The sequence below is a fragment of the Callorhinus ursinus genome, unplaced genomic scaffold (genome assembly GCF_003265705.2).
Source record: "Callorhinus ursinus isolate GAN/ISIS: 27379988/994484 unplaced genomic scaffold, GSC_fseal_2.0 scaffold12, whole genome shotgun sequence".
NCBI lineage: Eukaryota > Metazoa > Chordata > Mammalia > Carnivora > Otariidae > Callorhinus > Callorhinus ursinus.
The window spans coordinates 51,132,846-51,145,708 of record NW_027397074.1 but is presented as its reverse complement, the minus strand read 5'-3'; the positions used below and the strand labels follow the sequence as shown (position 1 = coordinate 51,145,708).

At 43.8% G+C, this 12,863-nt stretch overlaps 1 protein-coding gene across 4 annotated transcripts in view; it reads left to right on the top strand.

Moving 5' to 3' along the window:
• ELMO1 (engulfment and cell motility 1) overlaps positions 1-12,863 on the top strand; it is a 525,187-nt gene that overhangs the window by 142,309 nt on the left and 370,015 nt on the right. The window lies entirely within an intron of this gene.

The window sequence follows — 12,863 nt, the reverse complement described above, 5'->3', positions numbered from 1 at the left end:
ATTGTGCAAGGCTAATTTATAGTCAGCACATTGTTTTTAAATATATGTTTATCCTTAATTATCCCCTCATTACAAAGTAACGCATAGATGTGAGAAATGCAGCCACTACTTTTGATTCAGACAGATGAGTTTTGCTCTAGTGATACTGTTGTTTAGCAGAATTCATTTAAATGGTAATTTAAAAACTTTATAACCATGCAGTATTTCAGACACACCAAAAAAGCACCGGAAATTATGTAACTGACATCCATACACCCAACCATCTAGATGTTAATAGATATTAATAGCTTGACTGTTGCTTCAGATTATCTTTAAAAAAAAAAATGCTGGTCTGGCTAAAGCCCTGCTCTGTCATTTTTCCTGTTCCTCTTGCTATTCCTCCCTCCCCAGAGGTAAATACTTGCCTGAAATTGATGTATATTTATCTCATGCATTTTTTATAGGTTTTCTACATATTTATGTTTTCATGAATAATATAGAGAATTGTTTAGCATTTTAAATTTGAGTTTTTGCTATCATACTGTGGGCAACATTTTGCAATTTAAGGTTTTCAACCAAAGTTGTATTTTTGAGAGGAATTATGTATAATATCCCACGGCATGAGTAAAACCCAGTTGGGAAGCCGTTGTTTCCCCAGTGTCGGTATCACAAATAGTACGGTAATGAATATCCTTGTACATGTATTCAGGCGACCTCATTTCAAAGTTTCCCAGAAGACAATGTAGAAAGCCATTGGGTTAGAGGCCCATCTTCACCCTTCTCAGGAATTACCCAACTGCTTTCAACCATCCTACTGCCACCCATAATGTAGAGTTCCTACTCTCTTTTTCCTAACCAGTGCTTGCTGTCACGGTCTTGCCTAATGTTAGCCATGTGGATGGGGTGCCACGCGGCTTCTTGTGGTTTTAATTAATGTTTCACTAAGTGCTGAAAGCTGAACATATTTCTTATGTTACTCTCTCTTCGGACTTTACCTTTTACAAACTGCCTGTCCAGTCTCTGTCCAGCAGTGGGAGGGGAGTGTTGTACTCTCATTGATGGATAGGAGTTCTTCATAGGATATGGACACAAGTTCTTATTTATATATCTCCACTCAGTCCATAGCTGTTTGTTAACTTTTCAGTGGTGTCTATCATCAAAAAGAAGTTAAAAAATCATTTTGATATGATCACATTGATCATTTTTTTCCCTTATTGCTTGGGTTTCCCATGTCTTGTTTAAATGCACTTTCTCTAGCCATCTGTCAGAAACATAGTCTCTTGTGCTTTCTTTCAAAAGCTAGAAGGTCTCGATTTTTATATAGGTCATTAATCCAGTTTGAAAATGTGTGTGTGTGTGTGTGTGTGTGTGTGTGTGTGTGTATGTATGTGTGTATTAGGTAGGGATCTAATTTTATCTTTTTTGTCCTAGCACCATTTATTGACAGTTCATGGCCCATCTTCCCACCTCTGCCAGGAGTCAAGTTTTCCCAAATATAGGCATCTGTGTGGCTCTTCATTTTGTTCCTTATCATACAGCTTCGGACATTTACCCAAGTCGGTAACAAAACTGGATACCTAATAGGATGGACCTGTCTTCTTTTTCTTCATCAAAATCATCCTGCCTAGTCCGTACTCTGCCATTTATATGTATTTTAGCATCAGCTTGTGAAATCCTGTTAGGATTTTAATTAACATTGAACTAATTTATGGATTAACTTTGGGGGAAAATTGTTTTCTTTAGTTTGTTTATCTATCTTATCCATGAATATAATATATCTGCATTTATTAGAATGTTCTTCCACATTTTTCAATTAAAGTCTTGTAACTTTTTCCTTTAATTACATTTAGTAAAATGTATGCCTAGGCACCTCATAATTTTGTATCCATCATAAATTATATCTGTTTTTGAGCACTTCCATTGTTTATAGCTATTTATTATTTATTGATCCTTTGCTTATAAGTCATTCTGTTGAGCTTAATTAATTTCTACAAATACTTCAAAACCACTGAGATATATTTACCAGTGTATTTCCTGTTTTTTTTTTTAAGATTAACAAAATTAAGTATCAGAGAGATTAAGTAACATTGAATATGATTGGTTATGACTAATTGTACAGCCTGGATTTTAACTCATTTTTATTTAAAGCTTTACCTTTTGCTAAAAGCCATGTTTTAAATGGCTTTTTCAAAAAAGATTTTATTTATTTATTTGACAGAGAGAGAGAGAGATCAAGTAGGCAGACAGGCAGAAGGAGAGGGAGAAGCAGGCTCCCTGCTGAGCACGGAGCCTGATGCAGGCTCTATGCGGGGCTGGACCCCAGGACCCTGGGATCATGACCTGAGCCGAAGGCAGACGTTTAACCGACTGAGCCACCCAGGCACCCCTTAAATGGCTTTTTAAATCAGCCCATCTTTCTCTGATGTATGTCATCTTGTTTCATAGGATCTTTTTATAGTGAAAAACACAAAACCTCATTGTAGAGTCTTTATGTGAAAAAAGGCATTTAATTCAAGTAGTTGTCCCTTCATACCAATTAGTTAATTCATCTGCATTAGACACATATATGACAGACAATAAGTCTATAAAAGAAATGCTTTCTTTAGCAGTTGTTTTTGGATCAACTCTTAAGGCAAACACCCTTCCTAGTTGAATTGGCACAGTCTTGTTGTTGCTGACGATGTCACTGGTGCTTTCGACGAAGGTCGAGTGAGTCCCCCCACCCACCCTGGCAAGACAGACAGCTTCTGGAGACAAGGCCTGGATGTCTGAGTGCAGTGGGGGTGCTCCAGGGAAAAAGGCAGAGAAAAGCCAAAATGCAGATGAGTTTTTAATACTATTTAAAGGTTTGACTGTTTACTTACCTCCTCTTACATCTATTATCCCGACTAACTCCCCAGAAGACTCTATTTAAACTCTGATTTCACTCCCGGTGCAAGGAGGGAGAGGAGAGTACGGCATGAAGGCAACTCACGTGGGTTCAGACCGAAGTCCATCCTTTCTTTGGTCCACACTGCTGGGCACTTGCCCTCCCACGCTGAGTCCGCAGCCTGCTTTCCTAGGGAATCCCTCCCACTTCTTCTCATAACAGGTCCCTTTCCTTGGGGCAGGAGCAGGTAAACTCCTGAGAGTGGTTCTGGACAGTCTTGTGAGTTGCAGAGCTCAGTTGTTGCAGAGCTCGGGGGCTGTTTGTGACTTCGCTCCTGGGCCAGGACAGCCTGAGGCTGCAGCTTAGGTGAACGGTGTGGGGGAATAAAGCTCATTTCCATTCAACACCGTTCTGAACACGTGGATTGATATTGGAACATGAGCAAATATATTTCATTTCTCTCTTTTTTAAAAAAATAAAGATTATTTGAGAGAGAGAGAGAACACGAGGCACAGGGGCAGAGAGAGAGAGAGAGAGAGAGACAGAGCATGTTCCCCTGTGTGGGGCTTGATCTCACGACCCTGAGATTATGACCTGAATCGAAACCAAGAGTCAGACCCTTAACTGACTGCGCCACTCAGGCGCCCCTCAGTTCTCTCTTTTGGCACCTCGGTGGCGCAGTCGGTTAAACGTCCTTCTGTTAGTTTCAGCTCAGGTCATGATCTCAGGGTCCTGAGATCGTGAGCCCTATGTTAGGCTCTGCGCTCAGCATAGAGTCTGCTTGAGTTTTTCTCTCCATATCCTTCTGCTCCTCTCCCCTGCATGCTCTCTCTCTTTCGCTGTCTCTCAAAGAAATAAGTCTTTAAAAAAATGCATAATGATACGTGTGCCTCATAGTAAGCATGAAATAAATACACACTTGTTGATAGAAGGTTGTAGAATAAAGAAGGAAAGATGGTTTAAGATTTATTTGCATTGTGGGAGGAAGAAAGGGGCAGTATTTCTGTCTTTGAAGACATAAGTGGCCAGTAAGCTCTAGTTTACGGATATACTCTGGCTCTTAGTCCCTTTTATGATGAATATACCCATTCCATTCATTTTAAAAGTATTTCTTGAACACATCTCACCCACCAGGCACTGTTTTAGGCACTGAGGATGACAAAACGTGAAGATGTCCACTCTTCTCTTGCGTATGTTCTCGTGTGTGTGTGGACACAGACAGGAAGTTTGTAAAGACCGAGCAAGGCATTTGTTTTCAGGTTGGAGTAAATGGTATGAAGGAAGTGAGTGACGTCTTGTGATAAAGCTCTGGGAATAGAGTGCGGTAGGTGTTGCTATTGAGGTTCAGCCTGCTAGGCCAGCCCTAGGACACAGGCTCAAGAATGGGTCAGAAGCATGACTTGGCGTGGTTCAAGTTAACAAATAACCAGATAAAAATGAAGTAAAGCTGTAAGAGTGTGGACATGGTTTCCAGCAGCGGGAGCTTAGGGCCCTTATTTTTCTAACATTGTGACCCCCGAGAAGAAAACTTATACCTCCTCTCTAAGCAATAATTCTCCTGTAAGGATTTGTGCTACCCAAGGTTAATGTTTGGGTTCTGGGTCTTCACAATTGGGTCGTGCCAGCTCTAGGACAGTCCGTATCGCTCTGTGAGGCCCCGGATGTCCACCTGTGAGCCTTGGCCAAGATTGCCATGAGGCGTTAGGAATGTCTCTCCAGTGAGACATTTGAGCCAAAACTTGATAACAAGGAGGCAGAGCACAGCATTTCAGGGAAAGGAAGAGCCAGGACGAAAGCCTGGAAGCACAAAGAACTTGGCGTGATAGGAACAAAAGAGAATAGGAGAGTGAGCTGAGGGGTGGGAAATGGATCGGATATGATCAGGAAGGTTGCCTGCGGCCACATCAAGCTGAGTCTCGTAAAGCATAGTAGGTATTTGGATTTTCTTCTCTGTGCCACGGAAAACCACCATTTTCACCTGGGGTCCATGAACTTATTTAGGAGGAAAGTTACAAGTCTGCGAGAATGTGAAATTTTGCATTACTTCAATCTTGAGTGTAGCAAGAAGCCACGTAGTATAAGCGGCATCTGTGCCCATGTTACCAGAAGAAGTCATAGATATTTCCATTTATTACTTTTAGTACAGCTACCTCAACATGTCATTTATCATCATTACACTTAACTAGAAATTATAGTAGCTATTAGACCTCATAATATATCTTGTTATTTCATGCATTAATACAGGGGTCAACAAACTAGCCTGTGGGCTGAATCCGGGCTGCCACCTGATTTTGTAAATAAAATTTATTGGAACACAGCCATGCCCATTTATTTATGTATCGTTATTGCAGACCTTCTGACCCACAGTGCTTAAAGTATGTAGTCTCTGGCTCTTTCTTCAGAAAGCTGCTGATAACTGCATTGATAAAACAGCATGTATGTTACTATGATACAATTTTAAAAGTATGTGCATAACTATTGGGTTTTTTTTTTTTTTTGCAAGCGTATGCCTTTTATTTATGCAGTTAAAGACATTATTCAGAGAAGAGATTCCATAGGCTTCACCAGACTGCCAAAACCTCCATGATCATGGGGAAAAACAGAAAAGAGAAAGAATCTCTGCATTGTGATGTCCCAAGGCAGATGAACACAATGGCCTGATCTGTGTCTCCCTTGCTTCAGATTCTCTTCCCCCTTCTTTGTCGGGCAAATTTTCCATATTTTCGGTGCCTAGTACCGAAGCTGCCCCTTCTTTATGAATGACGTGTTGTGTCCATACTGTGTGCAAGACAGAGGCTTTATTAGCACTAATTTAATCCCCACACCAGTACCATTTAGTTGAGGTGACTCTCTTTATGTGGCAGTGACGGAGGCCCAGAGATGTTGTCCTGTGCCTGCGTTATTCATTTAGCAAATTTCACTGAGCACTTGCTATGTGCCATGTGCTGTGCCAAGTACCCAGGTGACAAAGCTGTTAGTGGAGAAGCCACGCTTTGAATCAGGTCCTTCTGCGGCCAGTGTGTAGGTGGGTCACACCACAGCAGGTTATGTTCAGGGTGCCATGTGACACCACACTGTCCGTTTGAAGCCAGCCCGCAAGCTTTTTCTCTCCTCCCTCCTTGGTGTCTCCATCCCGCTTTGTTACACAGCTCTGTCCTACAGAGGTGTACATCTTGTTCTCTCTCTAGTCTGTTGTTTGCACTGGCTTTGCCTGGAATCAGCCATGGAGTCAACATTTCCCCAGCTGTCACAGCATCCTTGGTGAACCCTGCCAGGGCCCTCCAAATGGCCCTCTAAAAGTGTGTGTTTTGCAAGCATGGGCTCCTTTCCTGGAAGTGGAAAGAAAGAAGCACTTCTTTTCTCCAGCACGTTGTGGGTTTCTGAGGCCACAGGCTGGACCTTGCCAGCAACATTGTAAGCTAGGTTTAAACATCTGCACATGACATTGGATTGGGGGGTAGCTTAACACTGATGGCAGTGGAGAGGGGCTGGGGATCGAGTCTCTCTCAAATGGATGACCAAACAGGACTGCAGGGGAAGGACTGTTGCATGTGTTCACTCCTGCTTGTGTTGGTTCCTCTGTCAAAACCAGTGAGGTTGCTCTTTCCCCCAGAAACATAGATAATCTTCATTAGCTGGGTTGGGCAAATACCCACAGTAACTGGTATTTTTCCTGCTTTCTTTCCTCTTTTGCACCTGCTGCGAGTGAAGAGCATTGTTCATGTAGTTATCTACACGGGCTCCGGTATTTTTTTGGTGTACACGCACATGTTATATTCCATCAATTTGCACTCATACTGCAATAGTATTTTGCAACCTACATTTTTCACTACACAATATAATGTGACGTGTTCGTGTATTATTAAACATTCTTTTATACCAGCACTTCAGTGGCTGTAGTATATATCATCGGTCTGCCTAACCATATTTACTTAAGTTTTCCTTCCTATTAGGGAACCTTTGGGAGACGTTGGATATCAGTCAGGGTCCAGTCAGGATATAGAAACCATACCATTATTTGAACAGGAAAATTTTATTTTAAAAATTGGTAACTAGTAGGAGCTGGTTAACTGCCAGGAAAGAGGTAAAAGAGGCCTCTAATGAGTCTAGAAGAAGCAGTTGCAGCAAATCAGCTGTGGCCTCTGGTCCGAGGAATGGACAGTTGGAGAACTACAGACCAAGAGAGGGAACTGCCCCTCTTCCCAAGGCTCTTCAGAGAGAGCCTGGCAGCCACAGGGACATCACCACCATGGTGAAGGACGCAGGCCTGTGTTGGACCACAGAAGTGAGTCTGTTGCTGGGGGAGCTACTTAGAAGTGGCCGCTGAAAGGGGAAGTAGGGCAGGAGGCCTGAGGGCTTCCACATTAAATAATAATGGAGGGTGGAAAGAGAACTGCCTTTCTCTGACCAGGCACGATCGTTTCAGTGCCCTCTACTGGAGAAGCTTAACATTCTCCCGGATGGCAAAGGGGAAATGCTTGGGTCCAGCTCTAGTATCCCAGAGTGGGGCCAAGAAAGCTGGGTTTTGAGATAACACACAATAAATAATTAACTGGGATACTTGGCTTTGCTCTTAGTGTTTTTCTCCATTGTAACCAGTACTGCACTAGACATCCTTTGTAAGATGTCTGCATCTCCGATGTTTCTGTAGGACAAACCCGTAGAATTTGATTTTGAACATTTTTAAGGCTTTTGTTAAACATGACAGAATCACCCACCAAAAGTGTGGCCCTGTTTCCTCTCCTTCAAGTTATGCATGCGAGGAAAGGCATATATTTTTGTCATAGCACTTAAGACTTACTGGCTTTTCAGATCTTAGGTTCTTGTATTAGCTCGTTACCTTGGAGACGAGAGATGCCTGAGGCCAGTGGTGCCGGGGCTGGAGACTGCAGGCTGGCCCCCGGTGACAGGAGGCGGTGGTGGGCTACAGGCATCCTTCATCCCCTCAGCCAGCCTCCTCTGGCTCGCTGCTGCTGACAGAGTCGTTTCTCTGAAACATCCCCTTCAGCACGATCAGTGATTTTGCTCAAAAGCCTGAAATGTTTCCTCTTGGTGTGTTGTACTGACAGTGAAAGAGAAGAGAAGAGAATTGACCTTTGGCGCTGGGCCCCTTGCCTCCAGTCTGTTGATGAGGAAACTGAAGCCAATTGACTTGCCCAGGGTCACATGGGAAGTTGGCTGGCTCAGGCCTAGCCTGGGCTTCCTTCCTTGAGGTCCACTGCGCTGTCCAGGCTCCCAGACCCCTGTTGGTCCATCAGGCTCACACCCTTACTGTTCTCCCAGGGCAGTACCTATAGGGAGAGAGATTTTATTAATACACGTCCTCATCCCCCCTGATGCTCACACTATGCCCTTGCTGGTGCTGATGCCCTGTCTGGATTGCTAAAATTGTCCCTCTCAGCTTCTGTGCTCAAGGGAACTGCCTCCTTTCACTTCAAGGCTGAGTCTGAGATTCACTTCTAAATAATATCCTTCCATTACTTCTTCACAATTGGACTCAGTCAATTTCTGTCCTAGGATGTCAGAGGGACCTCGATATGGATTGGATTTAACCTTGAGCTTTTGGTCCCTGGCCTGGACACCAGGTGAAGATAGATGTGAGCTCATTTCTGCCACGTGAACTTGGCCGAGGAAGCAAGTTAACTTCCCTGCCTTACTGAAAGGCTGCCTGGTTTTCAGCAACAGCGAACATCTAATAGCGCATGTTCCTTTAAGACAAGACAGCATGTTCTTCTCCAGAAAAACATATTGCTCTTCATCTCTGTCTTCTACAAGTGGTTGATTAAAATGCTAAGGGGGATAGGCATTCTCCCCAGGTTCTTTCCTTGGGCTCACTACATCCCGGTTGACTCCCTGGGGTCCTACAAGCTCTCTGCCCACTTCTTTCCACTCCTTTTACCCGGGTCTCATTACCGATGGAAAGAGAGCAAACCAGTTCCTGTGCAACAGGCTCTCCACCTCCATGGTCTGTGTTTGCACAGCACAAATAGGGAGTTAGTAGATATCTTTCTTAACACCTGCCTCGTTCTTCCTTCTCTCCATTTTGGGAATTGTGTAAAGGATGTCTGGATGCTGTGAAAAATAAAGTGATGGAAGGAAAGCAACTGAGAATAGAATCTAGTTAGGGGCAGGAAAATAGAGCGGAAGAGAAGTCAAACCCAAATCCTTCAATTAATGGGCGGAGGTGACCTGCTCAAGCTCCTGCGGGTGGTGGGGACATGGTCCCTGATGGTAAGCGAACCTGGGAAAGGCCAGAATGTTAATTACAGGAAACGTGCATTGAGAAAATCTTGCCACCCTTTGTTTCTTATCCCTCTTTCTCGCCCCCCTTCCCCACCCCCACCCCCGCCTCTCAGTCTTTTTCCTGGTTTCGGAGGTTCAGATTTTATTTTAGGGTATTTCTGACATCCCTCCTCAAATGGTAGACCGGTAGTCCTCTGTCTGGAGGCATTGCTCGGTAACCTAGCAACCAGTAGATCATGTACTGTCCTCCGTTATTTCCTTCAGCCTGAAGATACGAAGATCACTCAAACGGACACACAAAGGACAAAAGGCATCAGGTTTACATGCAAAATCAGTGTTTGTGATGATTGAGTAACGGATGTAAAGAACAGCGTTATTTAGTAGTAATACGTCCAAGGTGAGGAGTCTGTCACATCTGGAGAGAGAGAGAAAAAAAGAGAGAGAGACAAAGACAGAGAGGAGGAGAGAGGGAGCCAGCGAGAAGACCCTGGAGCTGCCCGCCCTCCAGGAATTTGGATTTGCGGGGCCGTTAAGCACCCTCTCCCCCTCTGGCCTTCTCTTTTCCTTGCTAAATAACAGAAACAGGGGTACCACTTGGATTTTTGACCAGGAAATAATTCTTAATTTGTCTGGCTAGAGAGAAAGTTGGCATACTGAGAAAAACAAATTTCAGAGGGAAAAATAAGAGAACAGTGACATTTTTCAGCAGGATCTTATTATCCAACCCACACAGAGGCCGAGTTGCTGAGCTAGTTCTGTGAAGAAACACAAAGACATCCTATCGAGACGACTGTGAATGTCGGGGGCTAGTCCAGTCTGGAACTGCTGAGCATGAGTAAATACGGCAGCGGGGCTTTAGCTGGCTTTCACTCGGTCACTTCTTCTCATACACTGTGTGCAGTTGGGACATTTCCCTGCACAAAGGTTCTTGCTGCTGCTTTTCTTCTCTTCATTTTTGAGGAGCTGACATTAGTCTCGTTAGCCTCAGACTTTATTTCCTTGAAATTCAGAACACGTATTCTAAGTGTGCTGTGTAGTCTTTCGAATGAGACTGGGATGATTCTAAACTTTATCGTGCATCCGAGTTATTTGGGATCATAGCGAAAATGCAGCATCCCAGGCTCCTGAGTCATTGGCTCTGGATGGAGTGAGGGCCCCAGCAACAAGCATTTTAATGTGCACCTGTGGTGACCCTAAAGCAGATGAACTGAAGATCGTGCAGAAAATGGAAGATTGAAGACTGATTTCCCAGAGAGGGGCAAGGGGCAGTTTCTTGGCCTGTGAATTGATGAATGCAGTTCTTCATTTTTGCAGAATATCCCTCTCCATGAGGGGGAAGAAGTTGACCATTATTTGTCTTCTTCCCGAGCGACAGAGCACAGCTTCTGGTGTCACATCTCCCCTTCCCTCCAGGATGGGTTTGCATCTCCCTTCCCCCTCCAGGATGTTGAGCAAGTGACTTACCTTCTCAGCAACTTTGGTTCCTTATCTTTAAAATGGGCGTGGAGTTGGGGACACCTGGCTGGCTCGGTCGGTAGAGCATGCAACTCTTGATCTTGGGCTTGTGAGTTTGAGTCCCACGTTGGGTGTAGAGATTCCTTTAAAAAAATTCTTTAAAAAACTGGGCATAGAGTCATTATGATGGTTAAATAAGCATGACAACAAAACCCAACAATACTTCAGCTCAGTGACTTCCAATAAATGTTTATTGCTATTATTAGGAATCCTCTACCGCCACCCCAAATTTCCATGAGGAGATATTATCCTAAATCCTCCTGGCTGCTTTTATCAGCAGGGCCTCTTTTTCTTCTTGACTAGCTCTTTGGAAATAAACTGGGCCCCTCTTTTCTCTGGGAAGGAAACTGCCTTAGGTCTTACCTCAACAGGTCTGCCAACCGGAGGGCCCAGTTCGCTGTCTGCTGGTTCTCACTCTGAGCCTTGTTCTCCATGAAAACTAATAAAGGGGATATTTTAGGTTTTTCATCTTCTGACCCTCGTCTTTCTCCATTCATTTAGAACCAGAGCAGGAAAGAGGTATGCTGTGTGTTCAGCTTCCTTAATATTCTATCATGAGTCTTTGCTCTTTTCCTCTCCCAGTTCTCATAGAGCCACAGAACTTTAGGGTTCAAAGATTTTTTAAATGACTGAAATTAATTTCACCATTCCTGCCCCCTGGTGTCATTCAGCCCTTGCCAGACACTTCCAGTAACGAGGAGCTTGCTTTTTCAAGAGGCAGTGCAGGGTGTCGGGGGGGGGGGAGCGCTCCAGATTGGGCTGGAATTGCCCAGGGTGGGTGGTTGGATCTGGCAGAGTGGGGCTTTCAGGCCATCCTGTACTCGGTATAAAACATTCAGATTAGGTTTTCTTTCGGAGACAGTACGGGCCTGAAGCCTTCTCCCTTTCAGGTAATTATTTTAGAAAATTCCTTTTCCAGTAAGTAGTCAGAATTGTCTGAGGGAGAGAGCGAGTGTTCTATGTGTTCTTTGGCATCTTATCCTGAGAAATTTCCCACCACCTCAGTGTCCCTGCTGAGCAAATTCTAGCTTGTGGCTTGTCCAGAATGATGCAGGACAATGAGCCTCATGGCACTTTATTAACTTCCTGGCCTCTGCTCCAGAGTGGGGCATGTGCTTGTGTGACTCCCATCAGGTCACCTCCTGAAAGCTGAGTGTGGTGCGTACTCTGGTGGCAGGAAATAAAACTGCCAGGGAAATTCTCCTTCCAATGCCAGAGATGCTAAGTGACAGCTTCAGGACACTCAGCTCAAATATACCTGCCAAGTGGAGGAAGACTGATTAGGGATCTGCTTATTTATGCTGTTTGTTGTTAACATTAAGGTGACATGCAGGGGGCCCTGGGTGGCTCAGTCGTTAAGCATCTGCCTTCAGCTCAGGTCATGATCCCAGGGTCCTGGGTTTGAGCCCTGCATCAGGCTCCCTACTCAGCGGGGAGCCTCCTTCTCCCTTCCCCTCTGCTACCCCCCCTACTTGTGCTCTCTCAAGTAAATAAATAAAATCTTTTAAAAAAAAAGGCGACATGCACTTAAAGCCGGCAAATGTTAAGAAACCAAACTCCTGAATAGAACCTTTACAAAAAATAGCTTTACTGAGATAGAATTCACATTCCTCCAAATCCATTGTTTCAAATGTTCAGTTCAGTGGTTTTTAATGTATTCATAGATTTGTGAAATCACCACCACAATCAATTTTAGAATATTTGCATCACCTGGAAAAGAAACCCTGTGACTATCAGCATTCATTCCCACCCCCCCCCCCCCACCGCCAGGAGTCCCTGGAAACTACTAATCTCCTTTCTGTCTCAATGGATTTGCCTATTCCGGACATTTCATATACATGGAATCATAACATATGTGGTCTTTGTGTCAGGATTCTTTGACTTAGTGTAATGTTTTTAAGGTTCATTCATGTTGTAGCATGTATTGATACTTCTTTTTGTTGCCCACTAATATTCTGTTGAATGGGGATACCACGCTTTGTTTATCCATTTATCAATTGATGGACATTTGGGTTGTTTACAACTTTTGGCTATTATGAATAATGTTTTTGTGAGCATTCATGTACAAGTTTTTGGGTAAATGTATGCTTTAATCCTAGCAGAATTGCTAGGTCGTATTTTCTAAATAACCTTTCTTTTTTATTATTATTAACATAAAATAAATAAAACTCATCAGTCTTATGCAATATACAGCGCTCACCAGAAGCACGTACCCTCCCCAATGTCCATCACCCAGCCACCCCATCCCTCCCACCCG